This window comes from Oryctolagus cuniculus, chromosome 18 (assembly GCF_051225735.1).
Source record: "Oryctolagus cuniculus isolate XC-2025 breed Fujian yellow rabbit chromosome 18, ASM5122573v1, whole genome shotgun sequence".
NCBI lineage: Eukaryota > Metazoa > Chordata > Mammalia > Lagomorpha > Leporidae > Oryctolagus > Oryctolagus cuniculus.
In genome coordinates this window covers 66,065,249-66,080,174 of record NC_142884.1, presented here as the reverse complement: position 1 = coordinate 66,080,174, position 14,926 = coordinate 66,065,249, and the positions used below count along the sequence as shown (strand labels likewise).

Below are 14,926 nucleotides of genomic sequence, written 5' to 3'. Positions count from 1 at the left end.
GATTGGATGAGGAGAAAGGGAGGAGGGGCTTGCCAGGTTTAAATTTCTAAGGCATTTGGCTTTATTTTTTACAAGGAATGGGTAAGCTATTATGCCAAAAACTAAGATCAAAAGGTAATACATTATTTCTTGATGTAAGCTTAGTGGAACCAAACCTCCCAGTGAAATCAATGAAAAATACTGATTAAAATATTTTCAAGACCAGACAGAATTAACTGGCTAACATTTAATTGAAAGCAGGAACCAAGAGAGGCGAGTGTAGCACTGAAATGGAGTTTTGTATGAGATCACTCCCTAGACAAGGACTGTGAGCTCTCTGTGGCTACCTCGCAGGGCTTGGGGGAGGGGTCCAGGACCCACTCAAAGTTGGGGGGGGGGGCAGTGACAGGAGACTCCCCACTTCCTGTTAAGATTGGACCAAAAATAAACTCTTTCTGTTTCCTCATCCCCAGCTAAATGCAGGGGAAGTTTCCTCCCCCGTGAACACAGAAGGGGAGTAAAAAGCCAAAAACCCCTGAGAGGTGTGAATCACAAGCCAGCTCTAATAAATGTGCAGCCAGAATCCCCATCAGCTTGGAGCTCCAAATGCCTGACGGTGCGCTTCCACCTCACAGTGATCCCCCAGGCACCGGGCAGAGACAAATGCAAATCCTCCTTCATCTTAGTCCTCAAAGAACTCACCATAAGCAATTTTCCAAGAAAGAAAATAAACGGCTCACAATCAAAATAAACAAGTACACTAAGAGAGTGGGAAAATCACCCTAAAAAAAAAAAAAAAAAAAAGCAAAAACATGTAGAAAAAGAAATTCAAGAAGCAAAATTAAATTATAATTAAAACTCAACAAACAGGCCTTGTAACTTTCAAAGTAAACTATATACATAAAAAAAAAACCTTGAAGTTCTGAAGTAGGGGAAAAGGCAACTTACATATAATTAGTGAAAATAACCTTCAAAAATAACAGCAAAGTGGAGTTTCTCAAACAAAAGCTGAAAGCATTTGTTGCAGGTATACCTACACAACAAGGAACACAAAAGTTCTTCAAGGCTTAAAAAATGGCTGACCATATCCTGAACTGCAAAACAAATCTTAACAAATTTAAGAGAACAGAAATCAGACAAGGTATCCTCATTGGTCAAAACAGAACTAAGCTAGATATCAAAAAAATAATAATAAAAGAATTCTCCAAATTATGCTGAATTTAAAAACACAGTCTAAACAACTTATTAATAAAAAAGGAAGTTACAGGGGAAATTAGAAAATATGCTGAAGGAATATAAAAATGCAACATATATCATGTGTGGGGTGCAGACAGAGCATGCTCAGAAGGGAATCCAAGGGGGCTTCAAAAAGTGTATGGAAAAACAAAATCAAATAGAAGTATGGACAATTACTTCTCAACATGAGCTTCGCCAAGTTCCAGATACTTAGGTGGTGATGTCAGGTACTTAGTCCATCTATAAAGAGCTACGACTCCTGTGAATTTAGCCACAGCAACGCAGCCATTTTTATGGTATTAACAGAATAAAAATGGGTGCCCTTAAAAGATTCTTATTTTTTTTTAGATTAGGAAACAAAAGAAGTCAGAACTCAAAAGACTTCCAGGTGGATACCTAATGATGTCCACTGAGAATGTCTCAGCAGGTTGCCCTTGCCTGGGGAGAGGAATGAGCTGGAGGACTCTGGAGCGAGGCTTTCCCTGGAGTTTTGCTGCAAAATCTTTGTGTTTTTTTCTCAGAACAGTCTTGTTTTAGGCAGTTGCTATTGACCCTCCAGGAAGCTAACAAGCAAACTGAGTTGACTATCCCAAAAACTGTTGCCACAACTCCTGCTCTTGACCAATCTGCTTTTTCTTTGACTGCCTCACTTCCACGTCTTGGTAGCCATGGCTTTCCACTGTGCACTGTCTTTAGGATCAAACTAGTAAAGCCGTGTCTCATCCTGTGTTAGGATCCTTTGGAGAAATGCTTCAAGATCTTGATCCCATTTGTCTAAAATTCCCGTTGAAAACTTTATCCTGTCTGCAGCTGATCTGGGTGCAACAGTTTTCAGGGCAGTCTGCTCCACTTTAATTTTTCGGTCGGACTTACGTAAGCATAACCAACTAAGCTGTCCAGAGCGTTGGCTGCTCTTTCTGCTAGTAATCACTGGTCCTCTTCAATCCCTGCATGAACATGATTACTTTCCCCTCACAAGTTGATCTGGATCCTCTGCCCCTGTGGGGTTCATCTTCAACATTGTCTCTTTTCTTCTTGAAACGGGGTATCCATTTGTGAACTGATGGTTTCTTTAGGGGAATTTCCCCCATAAACTTTTAATAAAGCATCAATGGTTTCACTATTCTTCTACCCAAGCTTCAGAAGAATTAGATGTCCACTCCTGCTTTAATTTTAGCAGAATTCATGTTGCTCTGAGAGGTTGTTTCCAAACTTGTTTTTTATTTATTTGAAAGAGCTACAGAGAGAGAGGTCTTCCACCCACTGGTTCACTCCCCAGATGGCCACAATGGCTGGAGCTGCGCCAATCCAAAACCAGGAGCCAGGAGCTTCCTCCGGGTCTCCCACGTGGGTGAAGGGGCCATCTTCTACTGCTTTCCCAGGCCATAGCAGAGAGCTGGTTCGGAAGAGAAACAGCCGGGACTAGAAACGGCACCCATGTGAGATGCCAGCGCTTCAGGCCCAGGCTTTAATCCACTGCGCCACAGTGCCGGCCCCTCCAAACTTATTTTTTCTTAGCGCCTCAAAGTACATACCATTCAGACATATTATGAAAAGTTAGTTTAAGTTTACTTTCATCCAAAAACATGAAATCCATGCAGATTCTTTTCATAAGCCATGTATTCCCTGAGTTTTTTAAGATCCATAGCATTTACCATTAAAATCTTTACAATAAAGAGGTAATAATTTCATATTCCCCAGAACAGCAGCATTTCAGTAAAGAGGGCTAAACAACCGGGGCAAGTAACCAAGATTCCTCTACCATCTATACCATCTATAAAAATTAATTCCAGCTGATTGAATATCTTTTCTTCTAAAATATTTATTTATTTATTTATTTGAAAGGCAGAGTTACAGAGAGGCAGAGGCAGGGAGGGAAAGGGAGGTCTTCCACCTACTGGTTCACTCCCTAATGGCCACAGTGGCCAGAGCTGTGCCAATCTGAAGCCAGGAGCCAGGAGTTTCTTCTGGGTTTCCTACACGGGTGAAGGGGCCCAAAGACTTGGGCCATCTTCTGCTGCCCACATGGAATGCCAGCACTGCAGGCAGCAGCTTTACCTGCTATGCCACAGTGCTTGCCTTGAATAAATATCTTAATGTGGATGATAAGCGATACTATTTTCAAAGAAAAGATAAAAAAAAAAAAAAAAAAAAACCTTGTGAACTTGGAGTTCTGCAAGGATTTTTAAAGAAACCATAAGAAGTGCTAATCCTGGAGGGGAAAATAAAAATAAATCTGACTTAATTAGGATTGGTTACCTCTGATCCCATTAGCTGTGTTAGCTGAACATCACCTGCAAATAGAAAACTGAACAAAATATAGAAATAATTTTAATAAAGACTTTCTTTAATAAACAAAAGAATGAGATTGCCAGATCTGGCTACATGAAAATTTAAAACTTTTCCTAAAAAAATAATGCCATTAATATAGTTTAAAAACTGTGAGTGTTACAAACCCTCTCCCACTTGCCGTAAAGGATCTAATTCGAGAAAATGCTACACACTTCCTCCCACTTGTTATCAAAGGGCCAGCTGAGTCTAAGCAAAGCGGTACTGAGTTAGAAACTGGGTTGGATCCCCACCAGCCACAAAGGCCTAGTCACATACCTAAGACAGTTGCGTGCCTCCCAAAATTGCCTGCAAGTTATGATTTACTAGTTCCTGTATCATAAAACCATCTTACCTTGCAGTTGGGATTCGTTAATCCCTGAGGGCCTAAAATGACAGTGCTGCTCCCCCCATCTGCCTGATTACCGCCTTGCTAATTTAGGGTGTAAAAGTAGGAGAAGACAAAGGATCTGGACTTGACTCTGAGTCTAATCAAGCTGGCATACATAAATAAACCATGCCTTTCCTCCCGAAGCCTCCTCGAGTGCCATTTGGTTTCTTCGGTCTTTTGTCCCTAACATGAGCATTAAACATTTACAGAATTATACAAAATCTTCCAAAATATAGGAGACATATTCATAAAATGAGCCTAACACCCAAAATAGAAAAGATATTACTGGAAAAGTAAGACTACAGATCAATATCCCTCATGAATACATTTATAAAAATCCTTATCAAAATGTTAGCAAATGTAACCCAACAATATATGAAACAGTATTACATGATGACCAGGGAGTACTTACTGGAAAAGAAACACATAAAATAGGCTCAGCATTCAAAAACACAACCTACATAATCTGTCAGATCAACACACAGGAAAAGAAAAATCACATGATCCTCTTCATGCATGCAGAAAAAGAATTTGAAAATATTTAACATCTACTCATGAATAAACTCCCCCAGAAAACTGGTAAAGTTGATCAACTTCATCAAACTAATACAGAATATCCATGAGAAACCTAATATAATGTCATACTTAACAATGCAAGATGGAACGTTTTCCCCTAAGGTTGAGAGCAAGGTATGGATGTCCACTCTCAATTTCTAGTAAGCACTGTATTGGAGGTCTTAAGGAAGGGAGGAAAAGAGGAAGGGAAGAGCAGACATCTGAGGAAAAAAAAAAAAAAAAACAAAAACCAGGACTGTCTTTATGTGCAGACATGTTTATCTGTCTAGACAATATGAAAAAGCTACCAAAATAAAAGTGACTGAGACAAAGTGAATATGGCAAGGTGTGACATACAAGGTCAGAAGACAAAAATTACCTGCACTTTTACAAACAGTACTAGCAATGCGTAACTGAAATCTGAAAATTTAAAAGCAATACCGTACCCTCGGGGCCAACACTATGGCATGGCAGGTAAAGCCACCTCCTGCAGTGCCGGCATCCCATATGGGCACCGGTTCGCATCCCAGCTGCTCCACTTCCGATCCAGCTCTCTGCTATGGCCTGGGAAAGCAGAAGATGGTCAAGTGCTTGGGCCTCTGCACCTGTGTGGGAGACCCAGAAGAAGCTCCTGGCTTCGGATTGGCACAGCTCTGGCCCTTGCGGCCATTTGGGGAGTGAACCAGCGGACAGAAGACCTCTTTCTCCCTCTCTCCCTCTCTGCAACTCTGCCTTTCAAATAAATAAATAAATATTTTTTAAAACATACCATACCCAATAGCATAAAAACAAAAACTTGCATACAGAGCTAATAACACATCTGCAAAATCTGCATGCTGAAAACTACAACACATTATTGAGAGGCATCAAAGAAACTCTAAATAAAAGGAAATGTACTGTGTATCTGAATTGGAAGATTCAATGTTGTAAAGCAATCAATTTTCCCCAAACTAATCTACAAGTCAACACAATCCAATCAAAATCCCAGCAGGGTATATATATATATATGGGTGTGTGTGTGTGTGTGTGTGTGTGTGTATATACACACACCCATACCCATATATATATATGCAACTTAACTCTAAACTTTTTATGGAAAGATAAAGAAATCAAAATAGCCAAATCAACTGTGAAAAATAAGCAGCAGAACAACTCAAATTACTTGACTTTGAAACTCTCCAAAAAGCTACAGAAGTCAAGACACTGCTTTGTCGTTGCAGTGACTGTCAGTTCATCTGAGGAGAAAAATTTTATCACTGAAATTATTGGAGACTAATTTATTCCACTGCTAAACCAGAACCAGACAAAACTGATTTTTGTACAACACTGTCAATTGACTGGACAAAAGTTTCAGGTAATTTGGTGGAAAGAGGAGATCTCCTTAAACAAATGGAACTGGAACAAAACAACACTATAGGAAAAAAATTATACCTCCACCGTTGCCTCACAATACACAAAAAGTTACTTAAATTCGTTATTGACCTAAAGCTAAAACTATGAAACTTCCAGAAGAAAATGTAAGAGAAAATTCTGTTACCTTGTGTTTAGCCAAAACAAAGCAATTTATCATTTTCTAATACATAAGCATATTCTTACAAATCATTAAGAAAACAACTGAATAAGACATATGCAAGATACACGAAGAGCGGGGCTGGCGCTGTAGTGTAGCGGGTAGAGTCACTATCTGCAGCACTGGCATCCCATATGGACACTGGTTCGAGTCCTGACTCTTCCAATTCCGATCCAGCTCTCTGCTATGGCCTGGGAAAGCAGGAGAAGATGGCCCAAGTCCTTGGGGCCCTGCACCTGCTGAGAGACCTGGAAAAGACTCCTGGCTCCGGATTGGCACAGCTCCAGTCATTGCAGTCATCTGGGGTGTGAACCAGCGGATAGAAGCCCTCTCCCTCTCCCCTCCCCCCACCCCACACCTCTGAAAAAGTTTCCCAGTTTCTTGTAAAGTTAAACGCACACTTACCATAGAGTCTAACCACCCCACTTCCTGGTATTTATTTAAAAATACTCAAATGAGGGGTTGGCACTGTGGCATGGAAGTCAAGCTGCCACCTGCAGTGCCAGCATCCCATATGGATGCCAGTTCGAGTCCTGGCTGCTCCACTTCCAGCTCCCTGCTAATATGGAAAAGTAGGGGAAGACGACCCAAGTGCTTGGGACCCTGCACCCACATGAGACACCCAGATGAAGCTCCTGTCTCCTGGCTTCAGCATGGCCCAGCCCTGGACATTGGGGCCAAATGGGGAGTGAACCAGGAGATGGAAGATCTGTCTCTATCTCTCCTTATCTCTCTGTGCCTCTGTCTTTCAAAGAAATAAATAAGTATTAAAAATAAATACTCAAAGTGGGCAAGGGTACCATTACAGTGCAGCAGGTTAAGCCCCTACCTACAACTCCAGCATTGCATATGAACACCACTTGGAGTCCTGGCTGATCCACTTCTGACCCAGTCCCCAGCTAATGTGTCCAGGAAAGCAGTGAAAGATGACTCAATGCTTGGACATCTGCCACCCACAGGGAAGACCTGCATGGAAGTGCAGCTCCTGCCTCTTGCCTGGCCTCAGCCCGGCCTTTTGCAGACACTGAGGGAGTGAACCAGCGGATGAAAGAACTGTGTCTCTCCCTTTCTCTCCCTCCTCTGTCACTCTTCTTTTCAAATAAAAAAATTTAATGTGTTGAAACAAAGACCTGTATGTGATTGTTTTAGCAGTTTTATTCACTCATAATCACAAAAATACTGGAAGCAACACCAATGCTCATTAATTTGTGAAACACCCACTGAAATGGAATAGTATTCAGCAGTAAAGAGGAATGTACTGCTGTTACATGCAATAACATGGGTAAATCTCAAAAGCAATACTAAATAAGCAAGGCAGACAAAATGTACTGCATATTCTACGATGCCATTCATATAACACTCTGGAAAACATTCTCAGAGTCAGAAAACAGATCACTGGTTGTTGTGAGCTGAGGGTAGCAAAAAGGGGTTGACCACAACCAGATACAAGAAAACTTTCTCGGCCGGCGCCGTGGCTCACTAGGCTAACCCTCCGCCTAGCGGCGCCGGCACACCGGGTTCTAGTCCCGGTCGGGGCGCCGGATTCTGTCCCGGTTGCCCCTCTTCCAGGCCAGCCCTCTGCTGTGGCCAGGGAGTGCAGTGGAGGATGGCCCAGGTGCTTGGGCCCTGCACCCCATGGGGAGACCAGGAAAAGCACCTGGCTCCTGGCTCCTGCCATCGGATCAGCGCGGTGCGCCGGCCGCAGCGCGCCGGCCGCGGCGGCCATTGGAGGGTGAACCAACGGCAAAGGAAGACCTTTCTCTCTGTCTCTCTCTCTCTCACTATCCACTCTGCCTGTCAAAAAAAAAAAAAAAAAGAAAAAGAAAACTTTCTGAGCTAATGGAATCGTTCTATATATTTACTGTGGGGATGGTTATATGATTATGTACTTTTCAAAATCATATAAAAGGGGTGAATTTTACTGTCTCTATAGTATATATCAACAAACCTGACATGCTAAAAATACTTAAGAAATTCTCAGAGAATTTGAATTATTTCTCAGTATAGCATATAAAGTAGCACTATCCAGTACAGTAATCCTGTAAGTCAGTAAGCAAAGGACAGCTAAATTTAAAAGTGGGCAAAGAGGAATACAGGCAATTCACAGAGATGTGATTATAAATAGCCGATAATCACAAGCTGCTCCACCTGGCTATTAAACAGGAAAAAGTAATTTAATAACAAAGAGATGGCCGGTCGCCGCGGCTCACTAGACTAATCCTTTGCCTGCAGTGAACCCCCGGTTCTAGTCCCAGTAGCTCCTCTTCCAGTCCAGCTCTCTGCTGTGGCCCGGGAGGGCAGTGGAGGATGGCCCAAGTGCTTGGGCCCTGCACCCTCATGGGAGACCAGGAGAAGCACCTGGCTCCTGGCTTCAGATCAGCCCGGTGCGCCGGCAGTAGCGGCCATTTGGGGGGGGGGGGGCAACAACAGAAGGAAGACCTCTCTCTCTGTCTAACTCTGCCTGTCAAAAATAAATAAATAACAAAGAATAACCACTATTTTCCCACTAGAAAGACAAAAAAGATTTTACAAGATGGATAGTACAAAGTACTGATGAGCATGCAGAGAAAGCTAAACTTCTACAATAAGACCCCAAAAAAGCTGCATTATTGAGGAAGACGGAGTTTCAACTATATTATATATACCAACTAAGTCAGAAGACAGATATGCTTCTTCTACGTAGTTTAGAGATGATTTTTGCCATTCCTGTCAGAATGAGGCGAGATGGTGCAGAATACGCAGGTGAGCTGTGAGTGCCAGGACCAGCAGGGAGCCTGGAGAAGCCACGGGACACATGCAGGAACCAAGGATTCCGCCGCCCCCAGCCGTGAGGACCTCCTCAACAATCCCAAGGAAAAACCCACGTGTGAAATGAGGGTCAGGGCAAGACTTAGACAGGCAAAGGTGGAACAGGACTGACTGATGGCGCCTTCTACTAACTGCTGGTGACAAATGGAACCGTCTGGGAATTCAACTTGATGAAATAGGCATAGGTATTCCAAGAAGTAAAGTTTTTCAGTGGTTCAATTTCTGGAATGGGTTGTTCCTGGATACTGTATGGGACTTTTGCAGAACATTGTTGACCTTGTACAACGTGAACCTTAAGTAAGCACTGATTTTTAAACCTAACTCAGAGTTAAACGTACCTCTACCATATTAGCTCATCAGGGACACGGATCCTGTGTTAACAATATTCTTCCCCGCCAAACACCTGGGGAAGCACCAGACCTGACGTAGGACCTCAGTTTAAGGAGTAAAGCCCAGCATAATGGTAAAAAGTTGACCTTTTAAAATATTAAGATATTTATCTTGATAAAAATAATTTTGAAATGCATACGTAGTTTTTCCGTAATGCATCTTCCACGAACGCTTCCAAGACCCTGGGTACACGCGTTCTGAAGGAAAAGATCAAGGCCCCGTAGGGGCGGGACCCCCGTGCTACACGGGCGCGCGCACACACTCACAGGACAGGGCAGGACCCCCGCGCCACACGGGCGCGCACACACACTCACACAGGACAGGGCAGGACCCCCGCGCCACACGGGCGCGCACACACACTCACACAGGACAGGGCGCCGTCTGCAGCCTGCACCGGCCGAACCCCACACACGGCCGCCCGTTCCCGGGACCAGGGGCCACGGAGCCCCGATGCTCGCGGTAACTGCTCAGGCCCCGCGCCGCGCCGCGCTGAGAGGAGCCCGCGCACGCCCGGGGCATGCGTTTCCCACTCTGTCACCTGGAAGGCGCGGGGAGGGGGCGTGGCAGCCATTTTCCCGCTGAGGACACACGGAAGATGATTCCCCCGCGGCCTCAGGCGGCACCTAGGCCTTCCGTCCTGCGGGCGGCCGCCGGCCCCTGCCCACCTGCCTGGCTGAGGAAGGGACACCCAGGGTCACGTGGCCTTTATGGCCGCGAGGAAGGGACCAGAGAAATGGCAAGCGGTCTGGAAAGTGTGAGGAGCCCCTGGGGCGCAGAGCCGGGAGGGAAGGTGGCGCCCCTCCCCGTGCCCCCCGCTTCCATACTGACCCCGGGATCTCTGCGAGGACCTCCGACCCCGGCGCACCCCGGCTCCCGCCTCAATTCCACACTCCCTTCCCTGAGGGGACCCCGCCTCCGACCCGCTTACCCCGCTGCAAGCCGCTGGGTCTCCGGCCGGCGGCGTCCAGTGCCGTTGCTATCCGTTGCCACGGTAACCACGGGGCGCCGCACAGCGAAGCAAGCCGCGCGATGATTGGAGAAGACGAGCGTCCTTAGCAACCGCCGGGCCGCGCTACTGAGCGCGGGAGAATTTGGTTTCTAGGGACGCCTGGGACACTCCTCCCCAAAGTTATCCTTTACCAGGCACCTGCCCTAGTTCTTTAAAGATGTTCCGATGTAATAAATAAATATAAATAAATGATAAATAAATATTAATAAAAATTTTACCTCAGGAACTAGAAAAGAAAAAGGGAAAGGAAGCAAGAAGGGAGGTTGTGAGAATTATTGTTAGAATTTTATCTATGAACTACATTGAATCCGTTTTCTTTGTATTAACGTCACACTAACATGGAAAGATAAAGTATCAGGTGATACTGTAAGAAAAATCATTTTGTAAAGGTGCTTCGAGCATTATCTCATTGAGCCCCCACTCCCCCTGGTGCTGTACGAGGTGGTGGGATCTGCATTTCTACAGGAATTTTTAAACTGAGGTCCTCTGACCGCTGCGGGAGATCCATGAGCTCCGTTAAGTTAAACGCAAGAGTTAACGTCCATTTACTCGGCGAGATGGTCCACAGCTTCAGAGTCTCAAAGCCGATGAAGCCACAACCAAGGGTGCCCGAGGCAACCTAACCCAGGGCAACACCCGTCTTCCTTCTCAGCCACTGCGCTCCCTCCCAGCCCTCACACCTGCGACTTCGCCCAAAGGACACACCAGCTCCTGACCCTCCTTTGTTGGCTGGTGTATAAATCTCTCCTGGCCCCTAATGACGAGTCTCTGTCGTAGAGGCATCTTCCTAGGCACTGAGCGATAGAAGTGATCCAGACAGTCTCTAGCTCCTTAGCACCCCACGGCTACCAGGTCATTTACAGACTGTGAGGGATGGAGGAGCGTTGTAATTGTGGACAGGGCTGCCAGCGACAGCCTCTTAAAGGAGATGGCACAGGAAGTGAGACAGAAGACGACACCAGCTGAGGAAGAGCCCCGGAGAGAGCAGCACAGGCAAAGGACACAAAGTCCACGGCAGACTAAATGGGGCGTGTTTGCCATAACGAGAGGCCACTGTGCCTGCAACCAGGAGGGCTGTGGCAAGAGTTCATCAAATGCCTGCACCTGGCTCCTCCCGGAATGTCTCATTCCCCATGCAGCCCCGCTCTCTCCCCCTCTTTACAGCCCATCACATCACCCCACTGACTTCTTTCACGTCCTTGTGACTTTTTATGGTCTGTGAACTCCATGAGCACAGAGGCTAGGTCTACTTCATGTTACCCTTGCCATCTAAAATAGTTACTGGCCCACTATGGATACTCAATTAGTACTTACTGACTCCATGAATCACCACCATATGGAGACAAAACGGTGGACCACACAAGCACCTCTGTCTTCATGAAGCTTAAACACTTGTGGAATAAATGAGTCACTAAGTGGGCAACTACTTGTGTGCAGAACTGAATGATTCTGACTATACCTGATACAGGTAATTTTTTAAAATGATGTTTTAGTGCACTTTCACAAGTATTTGATGCCTGTATGTATTTGATGCTGTATGTATTTGATGCCTGTATGTATTTGATGCTGTATGTCAGACAATGAGATCATAGCAAAGAACAAAGACAGATGCCAAGTTTGCCTATGAACTTAGTGAGCGGCCATGCTGTCCACTACTGCTGTCATGTCGCTGGAGTCATCGAGCACTTGAATAAGAAGTGTAAGTTGTGGATTTCAATGACTCAGTGTAAAACATTTTAGTAATTTTTTAAGAATAGATATTACGTTGAAGTGAATGTTTTCGATACCTTGGGCCAAATAAGAACTATTACTAAAAGTAATTTTACCTGATTTTTCTTCATTTCAGTCTGGCTGTTAGTTAAATTACCTCGGTGCTTTGTGTTATATTTCTTTTGGATGGCACTGATCTAATGGAAACAATATTAGTTAGATAAACAAACAAAATCTAGTTACCGATGTTTAAATAGACATTTTAGCTGTGGGATGATAAACAGAAAATTTCAAATAGCTGAAGTAGACCAAGAATTTACAAAAAAAAAAAAAAAGCAATTCTTGAACCTTTTGACGATTGGGTGTCTGAGTCAGGTGTAGGTAGTTATAGGGAATTCTCTTTAAAGACAGCTGAACTGTGAATTACACCTCCAAATTCCTGGTCAAAGCAAAGAGATTGAGGAGGTCACTCTGAGTTTAACATGTGATCCACAATTCAGATGGAGCAATGGGCATGTGTCTGGATTTCACCCGGAAACTTTAAAGGACAAGAAACGGGTCCACAGGTAGACAGACAGTGGAGCAACAGGACTGCTTGTTGGGAACAACCTACCTTCTTCCTGCAGGATTAACCAAGGTAGAAGCTGTGTATACGTTTCCTATGGAACACTTGTGGGCCACTCAAGAGATATTGTTGGTGGTCACTTTAGGTCTTTTCTGAGACAGACATTCGGTGGTACAAAGAGACCTCAGCAAAGGGGAGCTGAGTGGTTCAACGTGAATTTTGGGACACATCCAGACCTTAATGAACCTGAATGGCCAATGCCGCGATGGTAACAGCTGGGGCTGTAAGGGGTCATGAAGTCCTGAGGGCTCCCCCTGCTTTACTGGGAATAAGTACCCTTATGCAGGAGCTTCACAGAAGGGGTCCACCATCTTGCCCTTTCTCCTTCTGCAATGTAAGTACACAGCACTCCTCCCCTCCAGGGACACAGTATCTAGGATGTGGTCTTGAATGCAGAGACTTGACCCTCACCAGACAAGTACCTTGCCTGTGCCTTGATCTTAGAATTCTCAATCTCCAGATCCGTGAGAAATAAATTTCTGGTCTTTATAAAGTTCCCACTCTCTTCTATTTTGTTATACCAGCATAAACCAGTTAAGACACAAACATTCTCAGGTTCTGAAGGACTAAGGAGCAGCAAAGGACCAAGCAAAAGAGAGGTGCATTTGACTCTGTTCAGAGAGCTTCAGGCGTGGCTTCCTAGTGCTCAGACAAGCACCGACTTTCTCGCTGCCTTTTCCTCTCTTCCCTCTCACCCACTAACCCAAGAGGGGCCAGAAAACAGTTTCCCAGCTAAGGGTGTAGGTGTAGGGACATCAACAAACCTGAAGAAAAGACAACAGAAAAAAGAAGGGGACTCTGCTTCCATTCCCCGACTAGGCTTCCTGCCTGCCGCAGACCCAAGCTGATAAAGGAGAAACCACAGCCTTAAAGTAAAAGGTTTACTAATCAGTTCAAGGTTACTAACCTTAAATTAAGAGCTTTAATAACCTATCTTGCATAGAACATTTGAACAATGTTGTGACACCTAACAGGGGCCATAAACGTCTTGGTGAGTTCACCCACCAGCCCAGAGATCACCTGTCCTACAGAGAACGTTCAGAGATGAGAAGACAAAAAATCGAGTTGCTTTCTGTCTACAGCATGTGAGACAGGCTGTAAACATAATCAGAAATGTATTAATCTTGAGGTGTGCAGAAAGGGAGAAGGTAGATCAAGTGCATATTATTGGGGAGGGGGCATCTGAGGTCACACAGTACATCAGCCTTGGACCTAAGACCAGCACCTAATCCCCCATCCTCGAGGGACTGCTGAGACTTCTGGGAGCAACAGCCAGTGCCAGTGCTGCTGCCCCTCAGAGGTCCACATGCAGCTGCCACACAATGATGGAAGTCTCGAATGTTCTAAGTACCAGGCCAAACTCTCCGAGGGAAAGTAAACATAGAAGTTAAAATCCACTCAGCTGAACGTGGAGAGCCCACCGAGGGCTTATTAAAAAGTAAATCTAGGCAAGAGTTATTTAAGATTTATTTATTTGAAAGTCAGAGTTACACAGAGAGAGGAGAGGCAGAGAGGGAGAGGTCTTCCATCCGATGGTTCACTGCCTAATTGGCTGCAATGGCTGGAACTGCACCGATCTGAAGCCAGGAGCCAGGAGCTTCTTCCAGGTCTCCCACACAGATGCAGAGGCCCAAAGACTTGGGCCATCTTCCACTGATATCCCAGGCCATAGCAGAGAGCTGGATCGGAAGAGGAGCAGCCGGGACTAGAAACGGAGCCCATGTGGGATGCCGGCACTTCAGGCCAGGGCGTTAACCCACTGCACCACAGCACCGGCCCCTAGGCAAGAGTTTGGAACAGCAGTTAAGACACCACTTGGGACATCCACACATCCCTGATAAGAGTGCCTGGGTGGCCGGCGCCTTGGCTCAGTAGGCTAATCCTCTGCCTGCGGCACTGGCACACCGGGTTAGAAGTCCCAGTCCGGGTGCCAGATTCTGTCCCAGTTGCTCCTCTTCCAGGCCAGCTCTCTGCTGTGGCCCGGGAAGGCAGTGGAGGATGGCCCAAGTGCTTGGGCCCTGCACCCCATGGGAGACCAGGAGAAGCACCTGGCTCCCTGCTTCGGATCAGTGCAGTGTACTGGCTGCAGCACCGGCCACAGCGGCCATTGGGGGGTGAACCAACAGAAAAGGAAGACCTTTCTCTCTGTCTCTCTCTCTCACTGTCCACTCTGCCTGTAAAAAAAAAAAAAAAAAAAGAGTGCCTGGGTCCAAGTCTCAGCTCCACTCCAGATTCCAGCTTCCTGCTAATGTGCACCTAGCAGGCAGCAGGTGATGGGTTAAGTAGCTGTGCCTCTGCCACCCACGTGGGAGACCCAGATTGAGT

At 45.5% G+C, this 14,926-nt stretch overlaps 1 protein-coding gene across 3 annotated transcripts in view; it reads right to left on the bottom strand.

Moving 5' to 3' along the window:
* Nucleotides 1-10,430, bottom strand: part of HYDIN (HYDIN axonemal central pair apparatus protein) — a 409,263-nt gene extending 398,833 nt beyond the window's left edge. For all 3 annotated transcript variants that reach the window (XM_051847253.3, XM_070062720.2, XM_051847256.3), the window contains exon 1: nt 10,186-10,430. The gene's annotated coding sequence lies outside the window, so the exon portion shown is untranslated. The remainder of the gene's footprint in view (nt 1-10,185) is intronic.
* Nucleotides 10,431-14,926: the final 4,496 nt, after the last annotated feature.